Source organism: Danio rerio, chromosome 17, assembly GCF_052040795.2.
Source record: "Danio rerio strain M-AB ecotype USA chromosome 17, GRCz13ab, whole genome shotgun sequence".
In the NCBI taxonomy this organism is placed as follows: domain Eukaryota; kingdom Metazoa; phylum Chordata; class Actinopteri; order Cypriniformes; family Danionidae; genus Danio; species Danio rerio.
In genome coordinates, this window is record NC_141037.1 from 24605883 (window position 1) to 24624826 (window position 18944).

The following is an 18944-nucleotide window of genomic DNA, read 5'->3' on the forward strand; positions in this document are numbered from 1 at the left end:
TGCAAATATGATTTCAGTGCCCTTGCATGCTTCATTATTTTACCCCAATCCCTGCACAGCCCAGTAAATGCATCCCAATCTCAGCCATTTTCTCGGCCGTTCAGCGTTGTGACTCCGCCCCCTTTACCACATTACCCACAGTTCTCTTCTCCCAGATTCACAAAAGTAGTGTAAACTTTTCTTTAAGTTAAAATGAAACAGTGTATAAGTAATTCTTTTTAGGCATTTCAATAACCTGTTCTACTGACACAGCATGCACTCATTGGTGCCAGAAGGCTGATGGCTAGCAGTTTAAAGTTTGATACCACCTTGTCGTTTCATGTCCAGATTGGTAGATATAAGAGTTCATTGTTGAGATTGGTATTCTTTCGCAGAGGCAATATCATAGCCTATGAGGCCTAGCCGAGGCGTGATCATTGCTGGTTGAAAACTTTACCCAATACCCCGCCGAGATGGCTTGAAATACAGTCAGCTCTGGCAATTTTTGACAGCCTCCTAGAAGGCTCAATGTTCTGTTCAAAAGAATAGCTGAGTGTCTGGATCTTGAACATGCTGCAATTTGCGCCAGAGTTGTTTCACTAAACATGCAGCAGGTTGGATTCACCTGAACCATGACAATCTTCAGAATGTTGTCAGAAAACTTCAGCGGAAGCACCAGGCTCTCTGAAAAATTGAACGACGAGGATGGGATTGAACCCACGCGTGGATTAGCAGTCCATCCCCTTAACCGCTTGGCAACCTCGTCATGAATTTACCCAGTTTCCTGGTGGGGGCTGTGCTGTGGCATGTATGTAAGCATTTGCAACTATTTTTGGTAAATATGAAATTAAATCTTGCAACAACCTCCTTCAAAACGCTAAGAGGGTGAGAGTAAAACATCTTCCACGAAAGCACTTGGCTCTCTCAATTGAACGTCAAGGATGGGATTTGAACCCACGCGTGCAGAGCACAATAAGTTAGCAGTCCATCGCCTTAACCACTCGACCACCTCGTCACGTAGGCTCCCACTTTCCTGATGGAGCCTGGACTGTGGCACATAATTATTTATGTATGTTCGTGCAACCATCTTCGGTAGATGACTTTCCAATTTGCCATAACAAGCACGAAGATGGTGCGAGTAAGATACCTTCCATGAAAGCCCCGGCCTCTCCTAAACAAACGACGAGGATGGGATTCGAACCCACGCGTGCAGAGCACAATGGATTAGCAGTCCATCGCCTTAACCACTCGGCCACCTCGTCACATATGTTCCCACCTTTCTGAGGGAGGCTAGACTGTGGCACATATTTGTTTATGTATGTTTTTGCAACTAATTTCGGCCAAATGACTTTCAATTTTGCCATAACATGCTTCGAAGCACTAAGAGGGTGAGAGTAAGAAACCTTCCACGGAAGCACTGGGCTCTCTTGAATGAACAACGACGACGGGATTAAACCGCACACATGCAGAGCACAATGGATTAGCAGGCCATCGCCTTATCCACTCGGCTCCCTCCTCTCGCATACATACGCTTTCCTGATGGAGGCTGGACTGTGGCGTGTACGTATGTTTTTGCCGCTAATTTCGCTACATATTACATAAAGTTTTTGCCATAACGTCCTTTAAGACGCTAAGAGGTGCAAGTAAGAAACCTTAGACAGAAGCAGTGGCCTCTCCCAAAACAACGAGGATGGGATTTAAGCTTGCAGAGTACAGCGTACTAACCTAAGCACTCGGCCACCTCATCATGCGCAAGCACAACTTTGTGCCAGAGGAAGGTTTAACTTTTAGTTGGACGAGCAACAAGGATGGGACTCAAACCCGCGCGAGCAGAGCACCAGGGATTAGCAGTCTTTTACCCTAGCCACTCAGCCACCTCGTCTCAGGTTACCTGCTTGTTGTGCAGGAAGTTGGACTTTGTTGTTTCTTGGGGGTTCTTACGAAAAAGATGCAGCTAAAGCTTGTCATAAGGAGCTTTTCAATAGCTCGAATCAGTGCCCCATAGTTATTGTTCAACATTGACTTCAATGTGTTTCTTCCGGTTTTGTTGGAGAGAAACTAGACAAAATGCCTGAGTCTAAAAACGGCAGCATAGCTGACCCTGGATTTGTGTGCAAATATGATTTCAGTGCCCTTGCATGCTTCATTATTTTACCCCAATCCCTGCACAGCCCAGTAAATGCATCCCAATCTCAGCCATTTTCTCGGCCGTTCAGCGTTGTGACTCCGCCCCCTTTACCACATTACCCACAGTTCTCTTCTCCCAGATTCACAAAAGTAGTGTAAACTTTTCTTTAAGTTAAAATGAAACAGTGTATAAGTAATTCTTTTTAGGCATTTCAATAACCTGTTCTACTGACACAGCATGCACTCATTGGTGCCAGAAGGCTGATGGCTAGCAGTTTAAAGTTTGATACCACCTTGTCGTTTCATGTCCAGATTGGTAGATATAAGAGTTCATTGTTGAGATTGGTATTCTTTCGCAGAGGCAATATCATAGCCTATGAGGCCTAGCCGAGGCGTGATCATTGCTGGTTGAAAACTTTACCCAATACCCCGCCGAGATGGCTTGAAATACAGTCAGCTCTGGCAATTTTTGACAGCCTCCTAGAAGGCTCAATGTTCTGTTCAAAAGAATAGCTGAGTGTCTGGATCTTGAACATGCTGCAATTTGCGCCAGAGTTGTTTCACTAAACATGCAGCAGGTTGGATTCACCTGAACCATGACAATCTTCAGAATGTTGTCAGAAAACTTCAGCGGAAGCACCAGGCTCTCTGAAAAATTGAACGACGAGGATGGGATTGAACCCACGCGTGGATTAGCAGTCCATCCCCTTAACCGCTTGGCAACCTCGTCATGAATTTACCCAGTTTCCTGGTGGGGGCTGTGCTGTGGCATGTATGTTAGCATTTGCAACTATTTTTGGTAAATATGAAATTAAATCTTGCAACAACCTCCTTCAAAACGCTAAGAGGGTGAGAGTAAAACATCTTCCACGAAAGCACTTGGCTCTCTCAATTGAACGTCAAGGATGGGATTTGAACCCACGCGTGCAGAGCACAATAAGTTAGCAGTCCATCGCCTTAACCACTCGACCACCTCGTCACGTAGGCTCCCACTTTCCTGATGGAGCCTGGACTGTGGCACATAATTATTTATGTATGTTCGTGCAACCATCTTCGGTAGATGACTTTCCAATTTGCCATAACAAGCACGAAGATGGTGCGAGTAAGATACCTTCCATGAAAGCCCCGGCCTCTCCTAAACAAACGACGAGGATGGGATTCGAACCCACGCGTGCAGAGCACAATGGATTAGCAGTCCATCGCCTTAACCACTCGGCCACCTCGTCACATATGTTCCCACCTTTCTGAGGGAGGCTAGACTGTGGCACATATTTGTTTATGTATGTTTTTGCAACTAATTTCGGCCAAATGACTTTCAATTTTGCCATAACATGCTTCGAAGCACTAAGAGGGTGAGAGTAAGAAACCTTCCACGGAAGCACTGGGCTCTCTTGAATGAACAACGACGACGGGATTAAACCGCACACATGCAGAGCACAATGGATTAGCAGGCCATCGCCTTATCCACTCGGCCCCCTCCTCTCGCATACATACGCTTTCCTGATGGAGGCTGGACTGTGGCGTGTACGTATGTTTTTGCCGCTAATTTCGCTACATATTACATAAAGTTTTTGCCATAACGTCCTTTAAGACGCTAAGAGGTGCAAGTAAGAAACCTTAGACAGAAGCAGTGGCCTCTCCCAAAACAACGAGGATGGGATTTAAGCTTGCAGAGTACAGCGTACTAACCTAAGCACTCGGCCACCTCATCATGCGCAAGCACAACTTTGTGCCAGAGGAAGGTTTAACTTTTAGTTGGACGAGCAACAAGGATGGGACTCAAACCCGCGCGAGCAGAGCACCAGGGATTAGCAGTCTTTTACCCTAGCCACTCAGCCACCTCGTCTCAGGTTACCTGCTTGTTGTGCAGGAAGTTGGACTTTGTTGTTTCTTGGGGGTTCTTACGAAAAAGATGCAGCTAAAGCTTGTCATAAGGAGCTTTTCAATAGCTCGAATCAGTGCCCCATAGTTATTGTTCAACATTGACTTCAATGTGTTTCTTCCGATTTTGTTGGAGAGAAACTAGACAAAATGCCTGAGTCTAAAAACGGCAGCATAGCTGACCCTGGATTTGTGTGCAAATATGATTTCAGTGCCCTTGCATGCTTCATTATTTTACCCCAATCCCTGCACAGCCCAGTAAATGCATCCCAATCTCAGCCATTTTCTCGGCCGTTCAGCGTTGTGACTCCGCCCCCTTTACCACATTACCCACAGTTCTCTTCTCCCAGATTCACAAAAGTAGTGTAAACTTTTCTTTAAGTTAAAATGAAACAGTGTATAAGTAATTCTTTTTAGGCATTTCAATAACCTGTTCTACTGACACAGCATGCACTCATTGGTGCCAGAAGGCTGATGGCTAGCAGTTTAAAGTTTGATACCACCTTGTCGTTTCATGTCCAGATTGGTAGATATAAGAGTTCATTGTTGAGATTGGTATTCTTTCGCAGAGGCAATATCATAGCCTATGAGGCCTAGCCGAGGCGTGATCATTGCTGGTTGAAAACTTTACCCAATACCCCGCCGAGATGGCTTGAAATACAGTCAGCTCTGGCAATTTTTGACAGCCTCCTAGAAGGCTCAATGTTCTGTTCAAAAGAATAGCTGAGTGTCTGGATCTTGAACATGCTGCAATTTGCGCCAGAGTTGTTTCACTAAACATGCAGCAGGTTGGATTCACCTGAACCATGACAATCTTCAGAATGTTGTCAGAAAACTTCAGCGGAAGCACCAGGCTCTCTGAAAAATTGAACGACGAGGATGGGATTGAACCCACGCGTGGATTAGCAGTCCATCCCCTTAACCGCTTGGCAACCTCGTCATGAATTTACCCAGTTTCCTGGTGGGGGCTGTGCTGTGGCATGTATGTAAGCATTTGCAACTATTTTTGGTAAATATGAAATTAAATCTTGCAACAACCTCCTTCAAAACGCTAAGAGGGTGAGAGTAAAACATCTTCCACGAAAGCACTTGGCTCTCTCAATTGAACGTCAAGGATGGGATTTGAACCCACGCGTGCAGAGCACAATAAGTTAGCAGTCCATCGCCTTAACCACTCGACCACCTCGTCACGTAGGCTCTCACTTTCCTGATGGAGCCTGGACTGTGGCACATAATTATTTATGTATGTTCCTGCAACCATCTTCGGTGGATGACTTTCCAATTTGCCATAACAAGCACGAAGATGGTGCGAGTAAGATACCTTCCATGAAAGCCCTGGCCTCTCCTAAACAAACGACGAGGATGGAATTCGAACCCACGCGTGCAGAGCACAATGGATTAGCAGTCCATCGCCTTAACCACTCGGCCACCTCGTCACATATGTTCCCACCATTCTGAGGGAGGCTAGACTGTGGCACATATTTGTTTATGTATGTTTCTGCAACTAATTTCGGCCAAATGACTTTCAATTTTGCCATAACATGCTTCGAAGCACTAAGAGGGTGAGAGTAAGAAACCTTCCACGGAAGCACTGGGCTCTCTTGAATGAACAACGACGACGGGATTAAACCGCACACATGCAGAGCACAATGGATTAGCAGGCCATCGCCTTATCCACTCGGCCCCCTCCTCTCGCATACATACGCTTTCCTGATGGAGGCTGGACTGTGGCGTGTACGTATGTTTTTGCCGCTAATTTCGCTACATATTACATAAAGTTTTTGCCATAACGTCCTTTAAGACGCTAAGAGGTGCAAGTAAGAAACCTTAGACAGAAGCAGTGGCCTCTCCCAAAACAACGAGGATGGGATTTAAGCTTGCAGAGTACAGCGTACTAACCTAAGCACTCGGCCACCTCATCATGCGCAAGCACAACTTTGTGCCAGAGGAAGGTTTAACTTTTAGTTGGACGAGCAACAAGGATGGGACTCAAACCCGCGCGAGCAGAGCACCAGGGATTAGCAGTCTTTTACCCTAGCCACTCAGCCACCTCGTCTCAGGTTACCTGCTTGTTGTGCAGGAAGTTGGACTTTGTTGTTTCTTGGGGGTTCTTACGAAAAAGATGCAGCTAAAGCTTGTCATAAGGAGCTTTTCAATAGCTCGAATCAGTGCCCCATAGTTATTGTTCAACATTGACTTCAATGTGTTTCTTCCGGTTTTGTTGGAGAGAAACTAGACAAAATGCCTGAGTCTAAAAACGGCAGCATAGCTGACCCTGGATTTGTGTGCAAATATGATTTCAGTGCCCTTGCATGCTTCATTATTTTACCCCAACCTTGCACAGCCCAGTAAATGCATCCCAATCTCAGCCATTTTCTCGGCCGTTCAGCGTTGTGACTCCGCCCCCTTTACCACATTACCCACAGTTCTCTTCTCCCAGATTCACAAAAGTAGTGTAAACTTTTCTTTAAGTTAAAATGAAACAGTGTATAAGTAATTCTTTTTAGGCATTTCAATAACCTGTTCTACTGACACAGCATGCACTCATTGGTGCCAGAAGGCTGATGGCTAGCAGTTTAAAGTTTGATACCACCTTGTCGTTTCATGTCCAGATTGGTAGATATAAGAGTTCATTGTTGAGATTGGTATTCTTTTGCAGAGGCAATATCATAGCCTATGAGGCCTAGCCGAGGCGTGATCATTGCTGGTTGAAAACTTTACCCAATACCCCGCCGAGATGGCTTGAAATACAGTCAGCTCTGGCAATTTTTGACAGCCTCCTAGAAGGCTCAATGTTCTGTTCAAAAGAATAGCTGAGTGTCTGGATCTTGAACATGCTGCAATTTGCGCCAGAGTTGTTTCACTAAACATGCAGCAGGTTGGATTCACCTGAACCATGACAATCTTCAGAATGTTGTCAGAAAACTTCAGCGGAAGCACCAGGCTCTCTGAAAAATTGAACGACGAGGATGGGATTGAACCCACGCGTGGATTAGCAGTCCATCCCCTTAACCGCTTGGCAACCTCGTCATGAATTTACCCAGTTTCCTGGTGGGGGCTGTGCTGTGGCATGTATGTAAGCATTTGCAACTATTTTTGGTAAATATGAAATTAAATCTTGCAACAACCTCCTTCAAAACGCTAAGAGGGTGAGAGTAAAACATCTTCCACGAAAGCACTTGGCTCTCTCAATTGAACGTCAAGGATGGGATTTGAACCCACGCGTGCAGAGCACAATTAGTTAGCAGTCCATCGCCTTAACCACTCGACCACCTCGTCACGTAGGCTCCCACTTTCCTGATGGAGCCTGGACTGTGGCACATAATTATTTATGTATGTTCCTGCAACCATCTTCGGTGGATGACTTTCCAATTTGCCATAACAAGCACGAAGATGGTGCGAGTAAGATACCTTCCATGAAAGCCCCGGCCTCTCCTAAACAAACGACGAGGATGGGATTCGAACCCACGCGTGCAGAGCACAATGGATTAGCAGTCCATCGCCTTAACCACTCGGCCACCTCGTCACATATGTTCCCACCATTCTGAGGGAGGCTAGACTGTGGCACATATTTGTTTATGTATGTTTCTGCAACTAATTTCGGCCAAATGACTTTCAATTTTGCCATAACATGCTTCGAAGCACTAAGAGGGTGAGAGTAAGAAACCTTCCACGGAAGCACTGGGCTCTCTTGAATGAACAACGACGACGGGATTAAACCGCACACATGCAGAGCACAATGGATTAGCAGGCCATCGCCTTATCCACTCGGCCCCCTCCTCTCGCATACATACGCTTTCCTGATGGAGGCTGGACTGTGGCGTGTACGTATGTTTTTGCCGCTAATTTCGCTACATATTACATAAAGTTTTTGCCATAACGTCCTTTAAGACGCTAAGAGGTGCAAGTAAGAAACCTTAGACAGAAGCAGTGGCCTCTCCCAAAACAACGAGGATGGGATTTAAGCTTGCAGAGTACAGCGTACTAACCTAAGCACTCGGCCACCTCATCATGCGCAAGCACAACTTTGTGCCAGAGGAAGGTTTAACTTTTAGTTGGACGAGCAACAAGGATGGGACTCAAACCCGCGCGAGCAGAGCACCAGGGATTAGCAGTCTTTTACCCTAGCCACTCAGCCACCTCGTCTCAGGTTACCTGCTTGTTGTGCAGGAAGTTGGACTTTGTTGTTTCTTGGGGGTTCTTACGAAAAAGATGCAGCTAAAGCTTGTCATAAGGAGCTTTTCAATAGCTCGAATCAGTGCCCCATAGTTATTGTTCAACATTGACTTCAATGTGTTTCTTCCGGTTTTGTTGGAGAGAAACTAGACAAAATGCCTGAGTCTAAAAACGGCAGCATAGCTGACCCTGGATTTGTGTGCAAATATGATTTCAGTGCCCTTGCATGCTTCATTATTTTACCCCAATCCCTGCACAGCCCAGTAAATGCATCCCAATCTCAGCCATTTTCTCGGCCGTTCAGCGTTGTGACTCCGCCCCCTTTACCACATTACCCACAGTTCTCTTCTCCCAGATTCACAAAAGTAGTGTAAACTTTTCTTTAAGTTAAAATGAAACACTGTATAAGTAATTCTTTTTAGGCATTTCAATAACCTGTTCTACTGACACAGCATGCACTCATTGGTGCCAGAAGGCTGATGGCTAGCAGTTTAAAGTTTGATACCACCTTGTCGTTTCATGTCCAGATTGGTAGATATAAGAGTTCATTGTTGAGATTGGTATTCTTTCGCAGAGGCAATATCATAGCCTATGAGGCCTAGCCGAGGCGTGATCATTGTTGGTTGAAAACTTTACCCAATACCCCGCCGAGATGGCTTGAAATACAGTCAGCTCTGGCAATTTTTGACAGCCTCCTAGAAGGCTCAATGTTCTGTTCAAAAGAATAGCTGAGTGTCCGGATCTTGAACATGCTGCAATTTGCGCCAGAGTTGTTTCACTAAACATGCAGCAGGTTGGATTCACCTGAACCATGACAATCTTCAGAATGTTGTCAGAAAACTTCAGCGGAAGCACCAGGCTCTCTGAAAAATTGAACGACGAGGATGGGATTGAACCCACGCGTGGATTAGCAGTCCATCCCCTTAACCGCTTGACAACCTCGTCATGAATTTACCCAGTTTCCTGGTGGGGGCTGTGCTGTGGCATGTATGTAAGCATTTGCAACTATTTTTGGTAAATATGAAATTAAATCTTGCAACAACCTCCTTCAAAACGCTAAGAGGGTGAGAGTAAAACATCTTCCACGAAAGCACTTGGCTCTCTCAATTGAACGTCAAGGATGGGATTTGAACCCACGCGTGCAGAGCACAATAAGTTAGCAGTCCATCGCCTTAACCACTCGACCACCTCGTCACGTAGGCTCCCACTTTCCTGATGGAGCCTGGACTGTGGCACATAATTATTTATGTATTATTTATTTTACCCCAATCCCTGCACAGCCCAGTAAATGCATCCCAATCTCAGCCATTTTCTCGGCCGTTCAGCGTTGTGACTCCGCCCCCTTTACCACATTACCCACAGTTCTCTTCTCCCAGATTCACAAAAGTAGTGTAAACTTTTCTTTAAGTTAAAATGAAACACTGTATAAGTAATTCTTTTTAGGCATTTCAATAACCTGTTCTACTGACACAGCATGCACTCATTGGTGCCAGAAGGCTGATGGCTAGCAGTTTAAAGTTTGATACCACCTTGTCGTTTCATGTCCAGATTGGTAGATATAAGAGTTCATTGTTGAGATTGGTATTCTTTCGCAGAGGCAATATCATAGCCTATGAGGCCTAGCCGAGGCGTGATCATTGTTGGTTGAAAACTTTACCCAATACCCCGCCGAGATGGCTTGAAATACAGTCAGCTCTGGCAATTTTTGACAGCCTCCTAGAAGGCTCAATGTTCTGTTCAAAAGAATAGCTGAGTGTCCGGATCTTGAACATGCTGCAATTTGCGCCAGAGTTGTTTCACTAAACATGCAGCAGGTTGGATTCACCTGAACCATGACAATCTTCAGAATGTTGTCAGAAAACTTCAGCGGAAGCACCAGGCTCTCTGAAAAATTGAACGACGAGGATGGGATTGAACCCACGCGTGGATTAGCAGTCCATCCCCTTAACCGCTTGACAACCTCGTCATGAATTTACCCAGTTTCCTGGTGGGGGCTGTGCTGTGGCATGTATGTAAGCATTTGCAACTATTTTTGGTAAATATGAAATTAAATCTTGCAACAACCTCCTTCAAAACGCTAAGAGGGTGAGAGTAAAACATCTTCCACGAAAGCACTTGGCTCTCTCAATTGAACGTCAAGGATGGGATTTGAACCCACGCGTGCAGAGCACAATAAGTTAGCAGTCCATCGCCTTAACCACTCGACCACCTCGTCACGTAGGCTCCCACTTTCCTGATGGAGCCTGGACTGTGGCACATAATTATTTATGTATGTTCCTGCAACCATCTTCGGTGGATGACTTTCCAATTTGCCATAACAAGCACGAAGATGGTGCGAGTAAGATACCTTCCATGAAAGCCCCGGCCTCTCCTAAACAAACGACGAGGATGGGATTCGAACCCACGCGTGCAGAGCACAATGGATTAGCAGTCCATCGCCTTAACCACTCGGCCACCTCGTCACATATGTTCCCACCATTCTGAGGGAGGCTAGACTGTGGCACATATTTGTTTATGTATGTTTCTGCAACTAATTTCGGCCAAATGACTTTCAATTTTGCCATAACATGCTTCGAAGCACTAAGAGGGTGAGAGTAAGAAACCTTCCACGGAAGCACTGGGCTCTCTTGAATGAACAACGACGACGGGATTAAACCGCACACATGCAGAGCACAATGGATTAGCAGGCCATCGCCTTATCCACTCGGCCCCCTCCTCTCGCATACATACGCTTTCCTGATGGAGGCTGGACTGTGGCGTGTACGTATGTTTTTGCCGCTAATTTCGCTACATATTACATAAAGTTTTTGCCATAACGTCCTTTAAGACGCTAAGAGGTGCAAGTAAGAAACCTTAGACAGAAGCAGTGGCCTCTCCCAAAACAACGAGGATGGGATTTAAGCTTGCAGAGTACAGCGTACTAACCTAAGCACTCGGCCACCTCATCATGCGCAAGCACAACTTTGTGCCAGAGGAAGGTTTAACTTTTAGTTGGACGAGCAACAAGGATGGGACTCAAACCCGCGCGAGCAGAGCACCAGGGATTAGCAGTCTTTTACCCTAGCCACTCAGCCACCTCGTCTCAGGTTACCTGCTTGTTGTGCAGGAAGTTGGACTTTGTTGTTTCTTGGGGGTTCTTACGAAAAAGATGCAGCTAAAGCTTGTCATAAGGAGCTTTTCAATAGCTCGAATCAGTGCCCCATAGTTATTGTTCAACATTGACTTCAATGCGTTTCTTCCGGTTTTGTTGGAGAGAAACTAGACAAAATGCCTGAGTCTAAAAACGGCAGCATAGCTGACCCTGGATTTGTGTGCAAATATGATTTCAGTGCCCTTGCATGCTTCATTATTTTACCCCAATCCCTGCACAGCCCAGTAAATGCATCCCAATCTCAGCCATTTTCTCGGCCGTTCAGCGTTGTGACTCCGCCCCCTTTACCACATTACCCACAGTTCTCTTCTCCCAGATTCACAAAAGTAGTGTAAACTTTTCTTTAAGTTAAAATGAAACAGTGTATAAGTAATTCTTTTTAGGCATTTCAATAACCTGTTCTACTGACACAGCATGCACTCATTGGTGCCAGAAGGCTGATGGCTAGCAGTTTAAAGTTTGATACCACCTTGTCGTTTCATGTCCAGATTGGTAGATATAAGAGTTCATTGTTGAGATTGGTATTCTTTTGCAGAGGCAATATCATAGCCTATGAGGCCTAGCCGAGGCGTGATCATTGCTGGTTGAAAACTTTACCCAATACCCCGCCGAGATGGCTTGAAATACAGTCAGCTCTGGCAATTTTTGACAGCCTCCTAGAAGGCTCAATGTTCTGTTCAAAAGAATAGCTGAGTGTCTGGATCTTGAACATGCTGCAATTTGCGCCAGAGTTGTTTCACTAAACATGCAGCAGGTTGGATTCACCTGAACCATGACAATCTTCAGAATGTTGTCAGAAAACTTCAGCGGAAGCACCAGGCTCTCTGAAAAATTGAACGACGAGGATGGGATTGAACCCACGCGTGGATTAGCAGTCCATCCCCTTAACCGCTTGGCAACCTCGTCATGAATTTACCCAGTTTCCTGGTGGGGGCTGTGCTGTGGCATGTATGTAAGTATTTGCAACTATTTTTGGTAAATATGAAATTAAATCTTGCAACAACCTCCTTCAAAACGCTAAGAGGGTGAGAGTAAAACATCTTCCACGAAAGCACTTGGCTCTCTCAATTGAACGTCAAGGATGGGATTTGAACCCACGCGTGCAGAGCACAATAAGTTAGCAGTCCATCGCCTTAACCACTCGACCACCTCGTCACGTAGGCTCCCACTTTCCTGATGGAGCCTGGACTGTGGCACATAATTATTTATGTATGTTCCTGCAACCATCTTCGGTAGATGACTTTCCAATTTGCCATAACAAGCACGAAGATGGTGCGAGTAAGATACCTTCCATGAAAGCCCCGGCCTCTCCTAAACAAACGACGAGGATGGGATTCGAACCCACGCGTGCAGAGCACAATGGATTAGCAGTCCATCGCCTTAACCACTCGGCCACCTCGTCACATATGTTCCCACCTTTCTGAGGGAGGCTAGACTGTGGCACATATTTGTTTATGTATGTTTCTGCAACTAATTTCGGCCAAATGACTTTCAATTTTGCCATAATGTGGCAGGAGGGAAGAGTAGGGATTAACAATTTATCCACAAAGCAAATCCGACTACGCCACCTGAGAGGTTTTCTCCCAGGAAATAGAAATTGGCTTAAACCTTACTCTTAGGCCACACAGGTTCAGTTCTCATATGGATAGGCAAGAGACGTGGGTATAGTATAAAAATACAAAATTTATTTTCAGAATTTGTGGCAGATTAAAATGGTCACATTACATTCTCTTAACATTTTGCCAGCACCCCCCTCCAACACAACTGCAGTAAAATAAAACAAAAAAAGAAAACAAATTTATAGAAGACAACAACAACGTTATTACAAAGTAAATATGAAAATGAAATTAACCGGGGAAATAAATTGAATAAACTAACTTACAGGGCTGAGGTCACACATGGGGGGGGGGAATCACCAGTGCTCCGTTGTGTTCAAAAAGCACACTTCCACACACACACCACACTAGATCCACACACTCCACACTTCCCAAACCGTCCACAGCAAAAATGTCAAGTGCAGTGACACCACCACCACCTCAAGATCCTGCACCCATGGGACCTCAGTTCCTGCAAGGAAAATCAAAATCAATATACGGGATAAATTATACAAGAGTAAAACAAACAACAAACCACACACAAGAAAAGAAAAACCAAATACAGCTTCTGTGGTTTCGCTATAGAAAAGCAAGATTCACACAGAACACAAAACTCACTCTTTTGCACACCGAATCACACAACCAAACAGAACAAAAATCACAAATTATATAACAGTAGCAATAGGAGATAGTAGTAGCAGGTCGTAATAACAACAGCAGTAAATAGAGCAGGTAACAGTTAGTCGTAGCAGTTAGCAGTAACTGCAACAGTAGAGTAGCAGCAGGCAGATAGTAGTAGCGGATAGCAGTAGCAGCTAGTAGTAACTGCAGCAGTAAATGTAGCAGCAGCAGATAGTAGTAACGGGTAGCAGTAGCAGCTAGTAGTAACTGCAGCAGTGAATGTAGCAGCAGCAGATAGTAGTAGCGGGTAGCAGTAGCAGCTAGTAGTAACTGCAGCAGTGAATGTAGCAGCAGCAGATAGTAGTAGCGGGTAGCAGTAGCAGCTAGTAGTAACTGCAGCAGTAAATGTAGCAGCAGCAGATAGTAGAAGCAGGCAGCAGTAGTAAACAACAGTAGTAGTTCTTTCCACTAGAGATCTCAGGATAGCAGAATCTTTCAAACACAACCGGAGTAATGTTACAGATGCTAGATCTTTATTTATAATCGCCCAGGACAGAGAGGGAGAATCCTACAAGAGATATGCACATGCAAAAACGGTTACTGTTTGCAAAATCACACGCTAGCATTCCCCTTTAATCTCTACATAAGAAACTTACCAAGCCGGGAGTAGTACACTCATGTATTACGAATTAGTCATCTCCATTTATGCTACAAGCGAGCTGAATGGGTGACAGTCATTAACTCCATGGCAACCAACAGGAAAACCAACGAAAAACCAGGCTAAAAATGAAACCACGATGATTAATCCAAACGTTAATCGAAAGAGAGAGAGAGAGAGAGAGAGACACACACACAACCGCTAACATACCTGAAAGAGATGTCAACAAACGCGGAACAAGAAAGGCGGGGCTGGAGGTGACATCACCTAACACAGCCAACCGGCTCTAAAATAGGCAGCACTGGCCCCTGATTGGTTGTTATCAACATCAATCACTACCACTTATCCTATACACGGTCACAATCACATGCTTCGAAGCACTAAGAGGGTGAGAGTAAGAAACCTTCCACGGAAGCACTGGGCTCTCTTGAATGAACAACGACGACGGGATTAAACCGCACACATGCAGAGCACAATGGATTAGCAGGCCATCGCCTTATCCACTCGGCCCCCTCCTCTCGCATACATACGCTTTCCTGATGGAGGCTGGACTGTGGCGTGTACGTATGTTTTTGCCGCTAATTTCGCTACATATTACATAAAGTTTTTGCCATAACGTCCTTTAAGACGCTAAGAGGTGCAAGTAAGAAACCTTAGACAGAAGCAGTGGCCTCTCCCAAAACAACGAGGATGGGATTTAAGCTTGCAGAGTACAGCGTACTAACCTAAGCACTCGGCCACCTCATCATGCGCAAGCACAACTTTGTGCCAGAGGAAGGTTTAACTTTTAGTTGGACGAGCAACAAGGATGGGACTCCAACCCACGCGAGCAGAGCACCAGGGATTAGCAGTCTTTTACCCTAGCCACTCAGCCACCTCGTCTCAGGTTACCTGCTTGTTGTGCAGGAAGTTGGACTTTGTTGTTTCTTGGGGGTTCTTACGAAAAAGATGCAGCTAAAGCTTGTCATAAGGAGCTTTTCAATAGCTCGAATCAGTGCCCCATAGTTATTGTTCAACATTGACTTCAATGTGTTTCTTCCGGTTTTGTTGGAGAGAAACTAGACAAAATGCCTGAGTCTAAAAACGGCAGCATAGCTGACCCTGGATTTGTGTGCAAATATGATTTCAGTGCCCTTGCATGCTTCATTATTTTACCCCAATCCCTGCACAGCCCAGTAAATGCATCCCAATCTCAGCCATTTTCTCGGCCGTTCAGCGTTGTGACTCCGCCCCCTTTACCACATTACCCACAGTTCTCTTCTCCCAGATTCACAAAAGTAGTGTAAACTTTTCTTTAAGTTAAAATGAAACAGTGTATAAGTAATTCTTTTTAGGCATTTCAATAACCTGTTCTACTGACACAGCATGCACTCATTGGTGCCAGAAGGCTGATGGCTAGCAGTTTAAAGTTTGATACCACCTTGTCGTTTCATGTCCAGATTGGTAGATATAAGAGTTCATTGTTGAGATTGGTATTCTTTCGCAGAGGCAATATCATAGCCTATGAGGCCTAGCCGAGGCGTGATCATTGCTGGTTGAAAACTTTACCCAATACCCCGCCGAGATGGCTTGAAATACAGTCAGCTCTGGCAATTTTTGACAGCCTCCTAGAAGGCTCAATGTTCTGTTCAAAAGAATAGCTGAGTGTCTGGATCTTGAACATGCTGCAATTTGCGCCAGAGTTGTTTCACTAAACATGCAGCAGGTTGGATTCACCTGAACCATGACAATCTTCAGAATGTTGTCAGAAAACTTCAGCGGAAGCACCAGGCTCTCTGAAAAATTGAACGACGAGGATGGGATTGAACCCACGCGTGGATTAGCAGTCCATCCCCTTAACCGCTTGGCAACCTCGTCATGAATTTACCCAGTTTCCTGGTGGGGGCTGTGCTGTGGCATGTATGTAAGCATTTGCAACTATTTTTGGTAAATATGAAATTAAATCTTGCAACAACCTCCTTCAAAACGCTAAGAGGGTGAGAGTAAAACATCTTCCACGAAAGCACTTGGCTCTCTCAATTGAACGTCAAGGATGGGATTTGAACCCACGCGTGCAGAGCACAATAAGTTAGCAGTCCATCGCCTTAACCACTCGACCACCTCGTCACGTAGGCTCCCACTTTCCTGATGGAGCCTGGACTGTGGCACATAATTATTTATGTATGTTCCTGCAACCATCTTCGGTGGATGACTTTCCAATTTGCCATAACAAGCACGAAGATGGTGCGAGTAAGATACCTTCCATGAAAGCCCCGGCCTCTCCTAAACAAACGACGAGGATGGGATTCGAACCCACGCGTGCAGAGCACAATGGATTAGCAGTCCATCGCCTTAACCACTCGGCCACCTCGTCACATGTGTTCCCACCATTCTGAGGGAGGCTAGACTGTGGCACATATTTGTTTATGTATGTTTCTGCAACTAATTTCAGCCAAATGACTTTCAATTTTGCCATAACATGCTTCGAAGCACTAAGAGGGTGAGAGTAAGAAACCTTCCACGGAAGCACTGGGCTCTCTTGAATGAACAACGACGACGGGATTAAACCGCACACATGCAGAGCACAATGGATTAGCAGGCCATCGCCTTATCCACTCGGCTCCCTCCTCTCGCATACATACGCTTTCCTGATGGAGGCTGGACTGTGGCGTGTACGTATGTTTTTGCCGCTAATTTCGCTACATATTACATAAAGTTTTTGCCATAACGTCCTTTAAGACGCTAAGAGGTGCAAGTAAGAAACCTTAGACAGAAGCAGTGGCCTCTCCCAAAACAACGAAGATGGGATTTAAGCTTGCAGAGTACAGCGTACTAACCTAAGCACTCGGCCACCTCATCATGCGTAAGCACAACTTTGTGCCAGAGGAAGGTTTAACTTTTAGTTGGACGAGCAACAAGGATGGGACTCAAACCCGCGCGAGCAGAGCACCAGGGATTAGCAGTCTTTTACCCTAGCCACTCAGCCACCTCGTCTCAGGTTACCTGCTTGTTGTGCAGGAAGTTGGACTTTGTTGTTTCTTGGGGGTTCTTACGAAAAAGATGCAGCTAAAGCTTGTCATAAGGAGCTTTTCAATAGCTCGAATCAGTGCCCCATAGTTATTGTTCAACATTGACTTCAATGTGTTTCTTCCGGTTTTGTTGGCGAGAAACTAGACAAAATGCCTGAGTCTAAAAACGGCAGCATAGCTGACCCTGGATTTGTGTGCAAATATGATTTCAGTGCCCTTGCATGCTTCATTATTTTACCCCAATCCCTGCACAGCCCAGTAAATGCATCCCAATCTCAGCCATTTTCTCGGCCGTTCAGCGTTGTGACTCCGCCCCCTTTACCACATTACCCACAGTTCTCTTCTCCCAGATTCACAAAAGTAGTGTAAACTTTTCTTTAAGTTAAAATGAAACAGTGTATAAGTAATTCTTTTTAGGCATTTCAATAACCTGTTCTACTGACACAGCATGCACTCATTGGTGCCAGAAGGCTGATGGCTAGCAGTTTAAAGTTTGATACCACCTTGTCGTTTCATGTCCAGATTGGTAGATATAAGAGTTCATTGTTGAGATTGGTATTCTTTCGCAGAGGCAATATCATAGCCTATGAGGCCTAGCCGAGGCGTGATCATTGCTGGTTGCAAACTTTACCCAATACCCCGCCGAGATGGCTTGAAATACAGTAAGCTCTGGCAATTTTTGACAGCCTCCTAGAAGGCTCAATGTTCTGTTCAAAAGAATAGCTGAGTGTCTGGATCTTGAACATGCTGCAATTTGCGCCAGAGTTGTTTCACTAAACATGCAGCAGGTTGGATTCACCTGAACCATGACAATCTTCAGAATGTTGTCAGAAAACTTCAGCGGAAGCACCAGGCTCTCTGAAAAATTGAACGACGAGGATGGGATTGAACCCACGCGTGGATTAGCAGTCCATCCCCTTAACCGCTTGGCAACCTCGTCATGAATTTACCCAGTTTCCTGGTGGGGGCTGTGCTGTGGCATGTATGTAAGCATTTGCAACTATTTTTGGTAAATATGAAATTAAATCTTGCAACAACCTCCTTCAAAACGCTAAGAGGGTGAGAGTAAAACATCTTCCACGAAAGCACTTGGCTCTCTCAATTGAACGTCAAGGATGGGATTTGAACCCACGCGTGCAGAGCACAATAAGTTAGCAGTCCATCGCCTTAACCACTCGACCACCTCGTCACGTAGGCTCCCACTTTCCTGATGGAGCCTGGACTGTGGCACATAATTATTTATGTATGTTCCTGCAACCATCTTCGGTAGATGACTTTCCAATTTGCCATAACAAGCACGAAGATGGTGCGAGTAAGATACCTTCCATGAAAGCCCCGGCCTCTCCTAAACAAACGACGAGGATGGGATTCGAACCCACGCGTGCAGAGCACAATGGATTAGCAGTCCATCGCCTTAACCACTCGGCCACCTCGTCACATATGTTCCCACCATTCTGAGGGAGGCTAGACTGTGGCACATATTTGTTTATGTATGTTTCTGCAACTAATTTCGGCCAAATGACTTTCAATTTTGCCATAACATGCTTCGAAGCACTAAGAGGGTGAGAGTAAGAAACCTTCCACGGAAGCACTGGGCTCTCTTGAATGAACAACGACGACGGGATTAAACCGCACACATGCAGAGCACAATGGATTAGCAGGCCATCGCCTTATCCACTCGGCCCCCTCCTCTCGCATACATACGCTTTGCTGATGGAGGCTGGACTGTGGCGTGTACGTATGTTTTT

The 18944-nt window shown here is 45.4% G+C and overlaps 1 long non-coding RNA gene and 17 other non-coding genes across 18 annotated transcripts; 9 read left to right on the forward strand and 9 right to left on the reverse strand.

Moving 5' to 3' along the window:
* The first annotated feature begins 362 nt into the window (after positions 1 to 362).
* LOC137488192 (U4 spliceosomal RNA) lies at positions 363 to 503 on the forward strand. Its single transcript, XR_015514015.1, has one exon. It is a non-coding gene; the product is annotated as a U4 spliceosomal RNA (small nuclear RNA).
* A 656-nt stretch (positions 504 to 1159) lies between these two features.
* Positions 1160 to 1241, reverse strand: trnas-gcu (transfer RNA serine (anticodon GCU)). The gene has a single exon. It is a non-coding gene; the product is annotated as a tRNA-Ser (tRNA).
* A 1212-nt stretch (positions 1242 to 2453) lies between these two features.
* Positions 2454 to 2594, forward strand: LOC137488181 (U4 spliceosomal RNA). Its single transcript, XR_015514016.1, has one exon. It is a non-coding gene; the product is annotated as a U4 spliceosomal RNA (small nuclear RNA).
* Positions 2595 to 3250: 656 nt separating this feature from the next.
* Positions 3251 to 3332, reverse strand: trnas-gcu (transfer RNA serine (anticodon GCU)). The gene has a single exon. It is a non-coding gene; the product is annotated as a tRNA-Ser (tRNA).
* A 1212-nt stretch (positions 3333 to 4544) lies between these two features.
* LOC137490533 (U4 spliceosomal RNA) lies at positions 4545 to 4685 on the forward strand. Its single transcript, XR_015514017.1, has one exon. It is a non-coding gene; the product is annotated as a U4 spliceosomal RNA (small nuclear RNA).
* A 656-nt stretch (positions 4686 to 5341) lies between these two features.
* On the reverse strand, positions 5342 to 5423 carry trnas-gcu (transfer RNA serine (anticodon GCU)). The gene has a single exon. It is a non-coding gene; the product is annotated as a tRNA-Ser (tRNA).
* A 1211-nt stretch (positions 5424 to 6634) lies between these two features.
* On the forward strand, positions 6635 to 6775 carry LOC137490536 (U4 spliceosomal RNA). Its single transcript, XR_015514022.1, has one exon. It is a non-coding gene; the product is annotated as a U4 spliceosomal RNA (small nuclear RNA).
* A 656-nt stretch (positions 6776 to 7431) lies between these two features.
* Positions 7432 to 7513, reverse strand: trnas-gcu (transfer RNA serine (anticodon GCU)). Its single transcript has one exon. It is a non-coding gene; the product is annotated as a tRNA-Ser (tRNA).
* A 1212-nt stretch (positions 7514 to 8725) lies between these two features.
* Positions 8726 to 8866, forward strand: LOC141374977 (U4 spliceosomal RNA). Its single transcript, XR_015514027.1, has one exon. It is a non-coding gene; the product is annotated as a U4 spliceosomal RNA (small nuclear RNA).
* An 880-nt stretch (positions 8867 to 9746) lies between these two features.
* Positions 9747 to 9887, forward strand: LOC137490532 (U4 spliceosomal RNA). The gene has a single exon (XR_015514028.1). It is a non-coding gene; the product is annotated as a U4 spliceosomal RNA (small nuclear RNA).
* A 656-nt stretch (positions 9888 to 10543) lies between these two features.
* Positions 10544 to 10625, reverse strand: trnas-gcu (transfer RNA serine (anticodon GCU)). The gene has a single exon. It is a non-coding gene; the product is annotated as a tRNA-Ser (tRNA).
* Positions 10626 to 11837: 1212 nt separating this feature from the next.
* LOC141374983 (U4 spliceosomal RNA) lies at positions 11838 to 11978 on the forward strand. Its single transcript, XR_015514023.1, has one exon. It is a non-coding gene; the product is annotated as a U4 spliceosomal RNA (small nuclear RNA).
* Positions 11979 to 12634: 656 nt separating this feature from the next.
* trnas-gcu (transfer RNA serine (anticodon GCU)) lies at positions 12635 to 12716 on the reverse strand. Its single transcript has one exon. It is a non-coding gene; the product is annotated as a tRNA-Ser (tRNA).
* A 262-nt stretch (positions 12717 to 12978) lies between these two features.
* On the reverse strand, positions 12979 to 14366 carry LOC148679558 (uncharacterized). Its single transcript, XR_015945106.1, has 4 exons — positions 14187 to 14366; positions 13836 to 14098; positions 13197 to 13671; positions 12979 to 13078 (listed from the first exon to the last, which is right to left on the reverse strand). It is a non-coding gene; the product is annotated as an uncharacterized LOC148679558 (long non-coding RNA).
* Positions 14367 to 15662: 1296 nt separating this feature from the next.
* On the forward strand, positions 15663 to 15803 carry LOC137488174 (U4 spliceosomal RNA). Its single transcript, XR_015514018.1, has one exon. It is a non-coding gene; the product is annotated as a U4 spliceosomal RNA (small nuclear RNA).
* Positions 15804 to 16459: 656 nt separating this feature from the next.
* Positions 16460 to 16541, reverse strand: trnas-gcu (transfer RNA serine (anticodon GCU)). Its single transcript has one exon. It is a non-coding gene; the product is annotated as a tRNA-Ser (tRNA).
* A 1212-nt stretch (positions 16542 to 17753) lies between these two features.
* Positions 17754 to 17894, forward strand: LOC137488175 (U4 spliceosomal RNA). The gene has a single exon (XR_015514036.1). It is a non-coding gene; the product is annotated as a U4 spliceosomal RNA (small nuclear RNA).
* A 656-nt stretch (positions 17895 to 18550) lies between these two features.
* On the reverse strand, positions 18551 to 18632 carry trnas-gcu (transfer RNA serine (anticodon GCU)). Its single transcript has one exon. It is a non-coding gene; the product is annotated as a tRNA-Ser (tRNA).
* Positions 18633 to 18944: the final 312 nt, after the last annotated feature.